General features: G+C 39.3%; 1 protein-coding gene across 1 annotated transcript in view; it reads right to left on the reverse strand.

Moving 5' to 3' along the window:
• si:ch211-266k8.4 (TBC1 domain family member 10A) overlaps window positions 1–13,005 on the reverse strand; it is an 86,779-nt gene that overhangs the window by 57,354 nt on the left and 16,420 nt on the right. The window lies entirely within an intron of this gene.

The raw sequence follows: 13,005 nt of genomic DNA on the forward strand, positions 1-13,005 counted from the left end.
CACCAGAACCGTAGAGGTATCCAAATCCATTGCAAGCAGGTCATTCACTACTTTAGTGAGTGCTGTCTCTGTGGAGTGATATTGTCTAAAGGCAGACTGCAGTGGCTCAAAAAGATTATTCTCAGTAAGGTGGTCCACGTGTTGCAGTGAAACCACTTTTTCCCGAATTTTAGAACAAAATGATAGATTTAATATTGGCCTATAATAATCGTCTGATGCAGATGGAAAAGCGCTATATAAATGCAGTCCATTTAGAGCTACGCCATTTCCATTGTAAACCTCTAGCCTTTTTCCCCACCAGACATTTTTCATAAAGCACTGTTTGTATTTTTTTCCTTGACTGACATAAAATATATAGGGCATGTTCAATGACATGGAAATGTTCAAGTATATAACCATCTGTTGAAAACTGGATGTAAAAGCCAATCTCTTGTAAATTCCTCTAAATTACCAAATGTATAAAGCACAGATTTTTCGTGTATATTTTTTATTTCAATACAGAAAAAAAGTTTTGCTCTCTCTTCAAAACCTTTGGATATTTCATTAAATACTCCGGTTATCATTTACTTTTATTTTTTACATATGTGAAAAGCTGTCCTTAAAAAAAAAAAAAAAAAAAAAAAAAAAAAAATCAAGGTGACCAATAAATCTCACCAGGACTTTTTACGTAATTAATTTTGGATGTTTATTTTTGGTCTAACAGATTATTAATCAATTACTAAATGAATCAACAACCATTTTGATAACAGGTTAATAATTTATTTGTAATAAAAACTAATTCTCTGATTTCAGCTTCTTAAATGTGAATATTTTTATTTAATTAATCTGTTTCTTTTACTAGTTTACTCCTCTGGCAGTAAACTGAATAATCTTTAGGTTCTGGAGAAAATAAAAAAGCAAGTTCTAGAAAACACTGATCAACAATATTTTTAAGCCGTTTTATGGACCCAACAACAGACCAACGCATTGACTATGGAAAGTTGCAACCCAATTTTGTTCAATTATTAACTTGTGGCTAACAATAAGTCTTTAATGTGCAGAACGTCTGAAGCTCAGTCAGCGGTTGTGTGCATAAAAAAAAAAAAAAAAAAAAAAAAAAAAAAAAAAAAAAAAAAAAAAAAAAAATCTGTCAGCAAAACAAAAATTTTACATTCTGTTAAATGTGCATTTGTTTTCTCAGATCTTTTTGCACTCAGACAGGAGTGCAAGATGACCAAGCTCTTAGTCTTCTTTAGCATAAAAAGAAACACACACACACACACACACACACACACACAAATAACCACCCAGCATGCATACAAATCACTATGACCTCATTAACAAAGGATGCCTCATATTTTAAATGAAGCAAATATTACTGAGGAAAACTAATCCAGTAATTGGGCAAGAGGAAGAAAAGAGTGCTGGAAAAGCTGTGAGGCAGCATCATTCTTAACACACACACACACACACACACACAAGGCAGGAAAACCTTTAGGATGCACCAAAGGAGGAAAGGGGGTTTGGGGTTTGAATCATCTGTCCCACCTCCACTTTCAGTTATAAGTTTGTTTTTCTGACTTTCCAACATGTGGTTTCATTTCCAGTCTTGGGCCATGTGGCGTCTATGTGGAAGCTGTTTGAGTTCCAGGCATGCCTATGGGTGGTGCTAGGTGTTAGCTAGAGTCTCAGGTTCTAGACGGGCTATTCTCAACTAGTGGGCCTCAGCCTGCCATCTACTGGGCCGCAGAGGAAGTCATTTAAGAAACTGCCAAAAAATGGATTACCATCTACATTTTTTGTAAATTCCAAACTAAGATGTTTTTTTGTTTAATATTTAAATGTGCTTGAGAAGTCACAAACTGAAAGTGCATAATTACAGTGACCACTGCCATTTTGAATATCGCAACTGCAGTTGACATGTCATCAGTTGTAATCAGCCAAAAAAACACAACAGAGGAATAAAATGTCATGAAATAGAGACAGGTTTTGCGATGGAAGAAGAAGCGAGCAGTGCAGACGGGATCACAGGTGGAACTCTATAAACTGAAATGCATCAAACTGCAACATTGTACACGTACCAAACTGTGGGCTGTGTACGGTATAAAAACAAAAAATGTCTGATTATCAATCAAAAGCCCGCTGGGTCACATGACAGCTATGACACCTCTATTCCACTGAAATCCAACAAAACAAAGACCAGCATATAACCTCCCCTCTGACAAACGACAGCAAACAGCCTCATATTAAACAACATTCTATTAATAAAAAACAAAAGCATACACAACAAATTACGTACACTGATGTTTGAAGCCAATTACAAGCTTTTCCTCAAACACGTGACTGACATTTGACGGTATTCCATGAGGAGGAGGAAAGAAAGCTGAACATCTTAACAAGTAACGTCGGCTGTGCCTCAGAGACAGAGACCTTATTGTTGCAGTGTGCATTTCAAAGAGAATTAAAGGCTTCCAGCACGCCTTGGTACCAAATTAGACAGTGGAGTCCCGACTCAAAGGAAGTGTTAAGTCAGAAAAGTGTTTCAGCCTTGGGCTGTGAGCCAGGTGGTTCTCCACTTAACCCCACATAAGTAAGAGGGTGGAAGCGCATTACTGTGAACTCCAACACAAAGAGCACAAAGAGTTAAAGCTTATGAGAAAACGTGCCAAACCGAAGGGTCATAGGTGGACTAAGTGCCCATGGCTGATCAGCTTTACCCAGGTTAGAAAGGCCACATTCTTCAGAGACTAACATAAGTGATTCAAGCCTTACTAAGGTCTTAGACCACAACACCACATTAAAAATGACCTACAGGCTTCCAAAAAGCTGCTAGTTTACTTTTAGTTCAGTTGTGAACTCTTAAGATTACAATTTTTACTTAACCTCAAAAAAAAAAAAAAAAAAAGCAGATCACCATTCCATTACAAGCATGAACTGTAATTGTATAAGTGGACAACTATTAGGTAACAGAATTATAACCAGAGCAACATCTGGCCATATTTTAGCCCATCATTAAAAATTTGCTTTCACTGTATTTTTGTTAATTTTCCCAGTATTACCCAAGATGACTTCCACTGTATAATTAAATTTATGATCAAATTTCTGGAGTGAGTGAATAAATAGATAGAGGTTAGGGGAAAAAAAGACTGACAATATCATGATATGAGAAAATATATATATATATATATATATATATATATATATATATATATTTATATTAAGTCCAGACTTGATGTACTACTGAAAACCAAAATGCACTGTCATACGAGGGCTGTCCATAAAGTATAGGTCCTTTTTATTTTTTTCACAAACTATATGGATTTCATTCATATGTTTTTACGTCAGACATGCTTGAACACTCGTGCGCATGCTTGAGTTTTTCCACGCCTGTCGGTGACGTCATTCGCCTGTGAGCACTCCTTGTGGGAGGAGTCGTCCAGCCCCTCGTCAGAATTCCTTTGTCTGAGAAGTTGCTGAGAGACTGGCGCTTTGTTTGATCAAAATTTTTTCTTAACCTGTGAGACACATCGAAGTGGACACGGTTCGAAAAATTAAGCTGGTTTTCGGTGAAAATTTTAATGGCTGATGAGAGATTTTGAGGTGATACTGTCGCTTTAAGGACTTCCCACGGAGCGAGACGTCGCGCAGCGCTCCCAGGCGCCGTCGTCAGCCTGTTTCAAGCTGAAAACCTCCACATTTCAGGCTCTATTGATCCAGGACGTTGTGAGAGAACAGAGAAGTTTCAGAAGAAGTCGGTTTCAGCATTTTATCCGGATATTATATTTGAAGAGTTTCAGTCAGGTTTTAGAATTCATCATAGTACAGAAACAGCATTAGTGAAGGTTACAAATGATCTTCTTATGGCCTCGGACAGTGGACTCATCTCTGTGCTTGTTCTGTTAGACCTCAGTGCTGCTTTTGATACTGTTGACCATAAAATTTTATTACAGAGATTAGAGCATGCCATAGGTATTAAAGGCACTGCGCTGCAGTGGTTTGAATCATATTTGTCTAATAGATTACAATTTGTTCATGTAAATGGGGAATCTTCTTCACAGACTAAAGTTAATTATGGCGTTCCACAAGGTTCTGTGCTAGGACCAATTTTATTCACTTTATACATGCTTCCCTTAGGCAGTATTATTAGACGGTATTGCTTAAATTTTCATTGTTACGCAGATGATACCCAGCTTTATCTATCCATGAAGCCAGAGGACACACACCAATTAGCTAAACTGCAGGATTGTCTTACAGACATAAAGACATGGATGACCTCTAATTTCCTGCTTTTAAACTCAGATAAAACTGAAGTTATTGTACTTGGCCCCACAAATCTTAGAAACATGGTGTCTAACCAGATCCTTACTCTGGATGGCATTACCCTGACCTCTAGTAATACTGTGAGAAATCTTGGAGTCATTTTTGATCAGGATATGTCATTCAAAGCGCATATTAAACAAATATGTAGGACTGCTTTTTTGCATTTATGCAATATCTCTAAAATCAGAAAGGTCTTGTCTCAGAGTGATGCTGAAAAACTAATTCATGCATTTATTTCCTCTAGGCTGGACTATTGTAATTCATTATTATCAGGTTGTCCTAAAAGTTCCCTAAAAAGCCTTCAGTTAATTCAAAATGCTGCAGCTAGAGTACTGACGGGGACTAGAAGGAGAGAGCATATCTCACCCATATTGGCCTCTCTTCATTGGCTTCCTGTTAATTCTAGAATAGAATTTAAAATTCTTCTTCTTACTTATAAGGTTTTGAATAATCAGGTCCCATCTTATCTTAGGGACCTCGTAGTACCATATCACCCCAATAGAGCGCTTCGCTCTCAGACTGCAGGCTTACTTGTAGTTCCTAGGGTTTGTAAGAGTAGAATGGGAGGCAGAGCCTTCAGCTTTCAGGCTCCTCTCCTGTGGAACCAGCTCCCAATTCAGATCAGGGAGACAGACACCCTCTCTACTTTTAAGATTAGGCTTAAAACTTTCCTTTTTGCTAAAGCTTATAGTTAGGGCTGGATCAGGTGACCCTGAACCATCCCTTAGTTATGCTGCTATAGACAGACTGCTGGGGGGTTCCCATGATGCATTGTTTCTTTCTCTTTTTGCTCTGTATGCACCACTCTGCATTTAATCATTAGTGATTGATCTCTGCTCCCCTCCACAGCATGTCTTTTTCCTGGTTCTCTCCCTCAGCCCCAACCAGTCCCAGCAGAAGACTGCCCCTCCCTGAGCCTGGTTCTGCTGGAGGTTCCTTCCTGTTAAAAGGGAGTTTTTCCTTCCCACTGTGCTTGCTCACAGGGGGTCGTTTTGACCGTTGGGGTTTTACATAATTATTGTATGGCCTTGCCTTACAATATAAAGCACTTTGGGGCAACTGTCTGTTGTGATTTGGCGCTATATAAAAAAATTGATTGATTGATTGATTGATATTCCACTGTTAAAGGAGATTTTTCTAATGAAAGACGTGCGGACGGGTCCGCGCGTCGGGACGCAGCCGGCGCGGTGCGGTGGCACAGGAAAAACACCTCCGTGTTGATAACCATTTGTAAAATCCAGGCAGCTTTTGATGGCTTTCAGTGGAGTGAGTATATGAGAAATTGTTCAACAGCTGGACATGTTCCAACTTGTCCTTAAGGCTTCCAACGGAGATGTTTTTCCTGTGGCGGAGCATCGCGGCGGCTGCGAGCCGACGCTGCAATCCGTCCGCACGTCTTTCATTAAAAAAAAATCTCCTTTAACAGTGGAATATCCGGATAAAATGCTGAAACCGACTTCTTCTGAAACGTCTCTGTTCTCTCACGACGTCCTGGATCAATAGAGCCTGAAATGTGGAGGTTTTCAGCTTGAAACAGGCTGATGACGGCGCCTGGGAGCGCTGCACAACGTCTCGCTCCGTGGGAAGTCCTTAAAGCGACAGTATCACCTCAAAATCTCTCATCAGCCGTTAAAATTTTCACCGAAATCCAGCTTAATTTTTCAAACCGTATCCACTTTGATGTGTCTCACAGGTTTAGAAAAAATTTTGATCAAACAAAGCGCCAGTCTCTCAGCAACTTCTCAGACAAAGGAATTCCGACGAGGGGCTGGACGACTCCTCCCACAAGGAGTGCTCACAGGCGAATGACGTCACCGACAGGCGTGGAAAAACTCACGCATGCGCACAAGGGTTCAAGCATGTCTGACGTAAAAACATATTAATGAAATCCATATAGTTTTTGAAAAAAATAAAAAGGACCTATACTTTATGGACAGCCCTCGTATACATCCTTTTGGCAGCCCAACTGACGGAAATGCGTCATAGCGACGGAGAACTTTAATCCCAGCATGTGTGACGAAAGCCAGCAGGAGTCACTGGGCACGCAGTAGTCAATAGGCCTCACTCGTCTGACAATCAAAGGACACTCTAGCCGCTCAGGCCAGAGCCCCGGTTTTAGCCGACTGATCAGAGCATCCGCCTGCCATGCTGGAGATTGCGAGTTCGCCTCCCAAGTGAGAGCAGCCAAACAAAAACAATGCAGAAAAGAGCAGAGAAGCCACTTACAGATCTACAGTTTGCTTTTTCTTTTTTTTCTTTTTTTTAATTACATTACTGTGATTTTGGAGTTTCACTGCTTAGATTTGACCTTATTAATTTATTGTGAAGATAAGTTGTTGACGAGTTGATGACTTAAGGGTACCCAACTTTGCACTTTGGACACCAGTTGGTGCTGTCAAGCGGTTTATAAATAAATAAATGATTGATTGATTGATTTGCATTAGTCATCCCAGGCCTATTTTTAAGTCACTGCTGAATAAAAGCCTAATGTCTTTCCACTCTTGCCAAAAAATGCCACTTTTAAAGAATTATGGACATACTTAAGAAGCAGTGACTGAAGGCTGGAGGTTATTTAGAGACACAAAACAAATGCTGAGTCACTGCACAGCAGGTGGAACACAGCACTGGTGTCGAGGGAGCTGATCTGCAGAGAACAGGACTCTGGCATCTGTTACCGCACCAGAGGAATCACGGAAAAAAAGGAGATAGGAGAGGGAACAGGGACAAGTGAGCGGGAGTGACACAAAGTCTGGGAACAGAAGGTTAGAACAGAGGAGAGGAGAGAACAGGAGTGCAGAGGAGGAGACGGAGACGCGACAGATCTACTTACTCTCGAACCACCTCAAACTGACTCAACATAATTTCTATTCACTCCTACTGTGTCCTTGAATGCTGACTAAGCGTCCTGTAGGACAGGCATCAGAGACTTTTAAAGGGCCATGCCGTCACAAGTGTTCAAGCACCAAACAGTGCAACTAAATACTGCATACACACGCTGCTCCTCCAAAACAACCAAGCTAGCATGTTAAGTCATTTATATAAAGATCTATATCTACATTAAGAAGAGTGCTCTGAGAGCACCATATCCCCTGCTGGCAAATTCTGCTTTGGTACAAGTGCTCGCTACAATCTGGTAACATTTCAAGGTATATGATAGTTGATTTCAGAATGCAGACACCAACATGAAACGGGCAACGTCTAGGTTTGTTAATCAAGGGCCATAACTCTGCCAAAATGTGTCAATCTTGTACAATATTACAATATGCATATTACCAACCTACAACAAGAAATTGTACCAAGTTTCTCAAAAATCCTACAAAAAAAAAAAAAAAATGTCAGGGGTTGAGTTAAGAATGCAGGCACCCACTCATGAAACTGAGTCTAGATTTGTTAATCAAGGGCCATAACTCTGTTAAAAATGGGCCCAACTCGAACCATATGTTAATATGCATATTTCCAACCTATAACAAGGACTTGTACCAGGTTTCACGAAATTTCTAAAAATGTGAGGAGTTGATTTCAGAATGCTTACACACTTTTTGAGAGGGATACACAGACAGATGGAAATCGCCACAACATAATCCCCCTTCGGTCAGTGGGGGATACCCACCAGGAAGTGAACATCAATCAAACATTCACAGAACGTTTGTTTACTGTTCAGCAAGTTTGCGAACGTTCATGTAATGTTCGTGATGTTTGTCTAATGTTTGGATGGAAGTAAAAATTTGTGATCATCAACTGAACGTTCATATAATGTTCATTTACTGTTCAGCAAGTTTGCAAACTTTCATATAATGTTTGTGATGTTTGTCTGATGTTTGCATGGAATCAAACATTTGCAAAAATCTATCAAATGTTCATAGAATGCATTCTTAATGTTCAGTGTGTTTGTGAACATTCACCTAATGTTCATGTTGTATGTCTAAAGCTTGCCTCTAAATTTAAAAAAAAAAATATATATATATATATATATATATATTCTAAAATTTTGTAAAATTTCATTTCATTATTACAGGAAAACATTAAATGTCATTTACTGTCTACAGAAAGTTAATGTTGGACGCCATTTAAATTATGTGTGCAAACATAGGTAGAATGAACAATAGGAAATTATTTAAGCCTTCTGGTTACCATGGTAACCAAGAATGTGTCGATTTATGATTCACTCAGGCCTACTGAATATAATTTCAAGATTACTGTGATAAACTGACAGAGCTAATTCAGAAACATGTCTTGGGGCAAGTTTTTCAATTTCAATTTGGGGCAACTTGCATAAGCATGCACTCTGTTAATTGGAATATTAATTTTTGCAAAATAATAAGTCACTACAGACTGATTGTCAGCTACCAAAAATATGTTTTTTATGGAAACTGATTGCAATGGCAGCTGAGACCTGAGTTACATACATTTTGCATGCATTCTGAGCATCCAAAACAGTCATTTTAATGTTTTGAGAAGACCATAAATTGGACACCATTTGACTTATGCAATTTGAAACTGTGGATATAAGTACTTTATTTTGAGAATAGCCAGCATTGATTTTATTAACATCCTGGTGTAAATAAGGTATCACCACATGTGTAGAACTCAAAAAGAATGATAGGTTGAGTTTTCATTAAAAACAACTGCAATGTGGTAAAATGTATTCATAAATATGAAAGAACAGGCTTTTAATAATTATTAACTATCGCATACTGTATTTTTTCTCAAGATTTGTTTTTGCATAAGTTTGAAAAAACAATAGATCATAAGTTTAGGATAAATTACTTATGAATTTAATTTTCAAAGTGGCACTAATGGCAATACTCATACTGAACATAATTTCGCTTGCATAGACTGATTTTGGAGCAATAATTGCATATGGGCTTTCTGAGGTCCCAGATAGCTTTTCTGATTTTCTTTTCTAACTTTCAGAATTTAGTAAATTAGCATATGGTCCATTGGTACTTATGTGTGGACACTAGTCCATATAAAGTGGGAACAGACAAGCAGCTAAAACTGCTGCCAAATGTAAATGTGGCACACAGCATGCCAGGCAAGTTTGTTTTCTTATGCTAACAGCTAACCTCTTACCTACATTTGAGGGCATTCTGTATATGTAAAGGCCCGGCCACACAGCGTTAGCTGAACGAAAGAAAAAAGTGCCAAAGTCACAAATCATCAAGATAAAAGTGGACGAATGAGCATGGACTTCTCCCATCACCAAAACGTCTGCGAGTGCAGAGTGCATAAATAACCGAAACAAAACCGAAATGAACAAAATCAAAAGGAAGTGCCAGCATGCGATCATTTCTTCAGCGAGTCTGTGATGTCTACAGCCACCTGCAGCCAGAGACAGTGAGAGAGAGAGAGGCTGGAGGTTGGACGACAGCCAAACTGTACGGGAACTACACGAACAATGAGGAACCATCAAGACAGAAAGCAAAACGGAATACGGACAAATTGAGGTTGTCAGGATTCATTCACATTTTTTTTAACAGTTTGAAAATGATAAAGCACCAGCTACAGAAATGAAGCTGGATGATGGTTAAACGATGTCTCCAAAAGTCAATGTAAATCCAGGTTTCTGGTTTAGTTTCGGCTTTGGTGTCCGTTAGTGCCGCGTGACCGGGGCTTAAACCTCTTACGTGATCCTTTTGAGTAATAAAAATAATGGAGAATATTTATTTATACTAATGTTTACAAGCTCGATTTCAAACAAGTGATAGTGGATTAGAGGGAATGTGAATTTGTCTCAGTTTTACAGCAGCGAGTATGAAGCTTAAAAAAAAAAAAAAAAAAAATTAATACTGGATTATTTAATAAAATCAGTAGCCAAGTAGCAGCCTTGTTTCTTTAGCATATTAGCAAGACACACGATTTGTTCAGAAATGAGCTTTTTTTGTTGCCAGCGACATGCTAACCAGTATAGTGTTAAACTGAAATGAATAGGCTCACTACCCTGATGGTAAATGAAAAACTAGATGAAGGGAATGCATTGTGCTATTCACTGCTGTTCTGTTTTATGGTTGGCAAGATAAAAATGTATTTTTTTGACATGGTTAGCTAACATAGTAGCTGTAATTTCAAAACTGACTATCTAGCTTGGACTCAGAACAGTCTGCGAATGACTGTCAATACAAATTTGAAAATTCAAGTTCGCCAAAGCTGAAGGTGACATGGTCAAGACAGAACACTCAAAGCAAATAGAATCTGTATAATAATGAGACAACTGCATATATATGTCCGTCTTCTGTCCGAATAGCACCTCAGAATAGAGCCGAACTTGGCGCACATATACTTTGACATACTGGTAGTGAGGTAGGCTATTGAGCACTTTAGTAGTAGTAGTTCGTGATTATACCATCCTGACGTAAAATCCTCAAGTTAAGTGACTTGGAAATGTTAATGTATCAATCTCCTGACTTCTCTAAAGAAAACTGGCTGTAAAAGTGATGATTTACTGTAAATTCACCGGAGATAACTGAAGGTCTCTACAAGTTCAACACTTTCACTATTCATATGTACACCTCTAAAGCCGAGTCTAAGAAGTCACTGAAAGCCTGGTTCTTAATCTTGTTCCTAGACAATCGTAAACTCAAGTTCAACTGCTGCACACAGGGTATCCACTGACTCTGCAAAGATCGCAGCATCGTCTGCAAAGTTAGGGCCAGTAAAAGCACCTCAGCCTTGTGCTGAATTGCACTGAAATAAATGGAAATTTAAATCTTTGAGAATGGCAGTAGAATTACAGGCAATTTCAACTTATTATAAATTAAAGATGGAATGGATTTGCCATTCCCCCCCTTTTTTTTTTTTAATTAGTCATTCTGTGATTGGTGCGTTGGACATTCAGGGTTACAGTAAAAATATATTAGAAGCAATATGAGGTCATGTCGAACAAATGTCGCTTGATTTACTAGACCGTATTGTGCCAGAAGAACAGCAAGTGAGTAAATGCATGTGAGAAATCAGGAATCAAGGACTGTGTTGAAGAGGTAGTAAATTAATCAGCGCCTTTCTTACTGCCGCCCCAAGGCCTCGACAGTCTGACAAACCAGAAAATAAAAGATGACTCATCCTGACTCACCCAACCAGGTGGCCTTATAAACATACTGATGCCCCATTTCTGTTTTCGTGGCTTCCATTTGCTCCGAAGCTCCTTACGTCAGGGTCATAATCTCAACTTTTGAAGCTACTTTCTTTTATTAAATATTTTCCTGGTGTCTGTCTTCAAAGAAAGCCCTGCAGCTGCCGACCTGTGACTCATGCATGTAGCCAGAGTGCGTGTCAGGATGCACGCGAGGACACAGCAGTGAATACACACACATCGGGAATGTCTGTCCTCTGTCACGATGAGAGTCTGGTGTCGAGGGGTTTACCGATCAGGTAGATATCTGAACAGCCTTCAAAAGAGGAGGGAGGGGGGGACAAAAAGGGCCCTTTGATGTGTTGAATTAATGCCGGTAGGCATGCACGGGACACCTTAGGCATGTGCACGCATACAAGCACAGATACAGGAACCCCATCAGTGCCCCAAGTTCTTCAGAGTTCACTGCTGCTGCAAAACCAGCTATCTTTAGCAGTAACATCAGTTCAGCCTGCAGCAATCTGTACAGACACTAAACTTAGAAGAGATTTATTAAAAATTACTGTACTATTAATTTCTTGCCAAGCTGTATCCTCACTGTGAAACATTTAAAACTCGAGTTTACATAAATAGTCTGCCGTCTGTGTTTTTCCCCACGTGGGAGGTTTGCTATTTGGATAATTGCAGAGGAGGAAGAAGAAACAAATAATCCCAAGTAAAAAAGCTGATAACAGGGAAAAAACACACACACACACACACACACACACACACACACACACACACACACACACACACACACACACACACACACACACACACACACACACACGTTGACTGTTACAAGTACAGATGACAAATTAATAAATTTACTTAATCTTTACATCATTTTAAAAGATTCTCTTCATAAAAGTTGTGGGAATCTCCAACAGCTCAGCCTGTGAGTGAGATATGCTCATTTTAACTCATACAGCTACAGCACAATGTTGTCAACTAGAGCCAGAGATTTAGATTTTTCTGGGGGGGAGCTGATACAATGCCGCTATTCGGTACTTTAATGTTTCCCATAATGCCCCTGGCGGCCCCCTGGTCTTCCCAGAATGCACCGCAGTGCTAGCAGAGTTCCGGCATCTCACGGTGCATGTAAACAATGACTAACGAGGACGTGGATGGCATTGATCCAGTGAATTCACAGGCGACTTTGATAATGACATGTTCTTCCAAGGTTATCTAGAGGAGGTGTAGCACCTGTGATGGACTTCTGCCGTGCCTCGATGTTGTCTTGTTCCACACTTCAGGATGTTCGTTTACATTGTGCCCTGAACCGGAACTCTGCTGAAACTGATTTCTCGCATGAGTCACAACCGCGAAACACCGAATTAGAAAACGATTTACGCTACAGACATACATAAAAAAATAGGAATTACTTCAAAGTAATCAAGAGTCTTGATATTTTGCAGTTTAAACATGAACCCTATTATAAAGAACTATGTATAAATATAATCAATAATTACTAATCACTAATTGCTCATTTATCTGAATTGATACATCCTTGAACTGGAAACTCCACCCACCCCAAGTTGACTGTGTGCACTGATCAACTATCAGTGTTTTTTGATGCCGTTGCTAAATTTATACAA

The sequence above is a fragment of the Thalassophryne amazonica genome, chromosome 8, assembly GCF_902500255.1.
Source record: "Thalassophryne amazonica chromosome 8, fThaAma1.1, whole genome shotgun sequence".
Lineage (NCBI taxonomy): Eukaryota > Metazoa > Chordata > Actinopteri > Batrachoidiformes > Batrachoididae > Thalassophryne > Thalassophryne amazonica.